Source organism: Dasypus novemcinctus, chromosome 29, assembly GCF_030445035.2.
Source record: "Dasypus novemcinctus isolate mDasNov1 chromosome 29, mDasNov1.1.hap2, whole genome shotgun sequence".
Lineage (NCBI taxonomy): Eukaryota > Metazoa > Chordata > Mammalia > Cingulata > Dasypodidae > Dasypus > Dasypus novemcinctus.
In genome coordinates, this window is record NC_080701.1 from 19,214,508 (window position 1) to 19,216,802 (window position 2,295).

Consider the following 2,295-nt stretch of genomic DNA (forward strand, 5'->3'; position numbering starts at 1 on the left):
GGTGATGGATGAATTGTGTGGCAGCCATTCTCTACTTCTTCCGTATTCAAAAATCCCAAATACTGAGAAATCCCATTAGAGTAATTCTACAGTAGTTTATATGAAACCAACCCTCCAAGAGAAAGCAATTACAAGCTCTGGATAAATATAAAAAGCAGGTTTTTGAAGGCACTGAAGAAATGTCAAAGTCAGGAAGAAACTTGAGATGAGAAAGAAGAGAGAGAAAGAATGGTGCCAAAAAACAATCAATATTTGACTAAATAATGACAAAAATTTTCTAACAAAAAATGATATAAGTTGATTAGTAAATCTTTGGATGTATAAATGGAAAGAAAATAATACCTAGGCACAGGACACTAAAATTTCTTAAAACCAAAAGTAAAGAGAAAAATCCAAAAGTCAACAGAGAAAAACAGAAACCCATCACACACAAGAATAAATAATGATTGACATCTCAATACAAACAATTGAGTCCAGAAGACAATGAACTGGCATGTTTAAAGTGCTGAAAGGAAAAAAAAAAACATAGTCAAATCAAATTCTACAAACAGTAAAAATATTCCTTATAAATGAAGGTGAAATGACATTTCAATAAAAATAAAATATGAACAAATTTGTCATCACCAAACCTGCTTATAACAAAAGCTAAAGGAAGTTCTTCAGACTGAAGGGAAAGTCACCAAGGAAATTTGTACTTGTTTCTATTCTGGCAGCAAGAGATATAGCTCAAAAATTTTATTTTATTCCCTGCTATCCCTGACCACAATGTTACCAACTGTTGCCATTTACAAGCAGATTTTCAGACCAAGTTTAAAATCATGATGTTTATTTGGAGATGCCCTTGGGATAAACACCTGTGAAAGAAATGATGAAGAATCAGAATTTGACAGAGTAAGAAGTTGAAACATAATGCCTCAGCTATCCACAAAAGGGAACTCTGGAGCTAGAATAGCTCTTCAGAATTGTCTCCATTTGGGGCAAGATGACCACACTTTATATACCCACGTCCATCAGCCATTGTATATGGGCTGTCTTGGGCAAAGTGACTCTCTACAGTTGAGGCAATTCCCAAAGGAGTTGACAAGTAAAGCTTACATGTTGATAACACTCCCAACAGTTAGGTCAACAAGTCTTTTCATTCAAGGGGATTCGGTAGGTGCACCACAATTCCATCCCAATCCACATCCACTGCCTTGGATCCTGAAGTGATAAAAGGCAATATTCTAAAAATTACAGAATGGTAAGTTAGAAAGTGGCTAGTTCTTTGACCCCTGGAACAGTCTAGTTTAGGTGTTTTTACAAGACTACATAACTCCTCCTTTTAGTCATTGTTAGCAGGATTTTCAGTATTTGCTGTTGAAAACATGGTAATTTTTGGAGGAAAGAGAGAAGAACTGGTAACATGTGTTAGCCAGAAGAAACATCTTGTGAAATAGTCAAGATATGAGAGACATGTGCTTTCTGAAGAACTGAAACAAGTCCAACATAAGTAAGGTATAAATTGAACAGGATAGAGTAGAAAGAAAGAAAACTAGAGAAATAAAAAGGGATGAAATCACGAAGAGCTTCTCAAACTTTATTACGGAGTTGACTTTATCCCAAGGACAATGGAAAGCAACAGTAAGGTTTGAAGCAGGACAGTGACATAAGATTTGTGTTTTAAAAAAAATATCTGTCCAGTTCCACTAAGAAGCTTAACTTGGAGAAGTTTCAAGGCAAGATAGGGAGACATTTCAGGAAATAATTGCTGTAATCTTAGTGAAAAGGGCTTGGTCTAGGTTGGTAGCTCTGGGAATGGAAACAAAGTGAACAGAATAAGAGCTATTTATGGGTCAGAAAAGTTAGCAGTTGGTGACTGATTTAATGAGTAAGAACTAGGAATTCAGGATGATTTCCCAGTTCTTGGTTTGGACATTATGTGCTGGCACACAATCTGAATCACAGCACAAAAGTGTAGTACTAATACCAGGCTCTAGATCAAAGCTGTGTGTGTGTTTCCTTCCTGTCTCTGACTTAACTGTATGCCCTCTACCAATTTTCACCATTCTGTTCCTCAGTTTTCAAATCTGTAAAATGTGGCTATGAATAATATCTTCTTTAAAGGCTTCTGTGAGGAGTAAATACCTTAATTCAGATGCAGGAAAAGTTACAGCCTTTCCCACAGTAATCTCTCAATAAATATAAGTCATTTTTCTTAGAGAAACCCGTTATGATTTTCCTATTCCTCTTGTTTGCTTTTGCAATCTTGATGTCCATCATGCTTCAGACACCAATGTAATTACCCACAGCAACTGT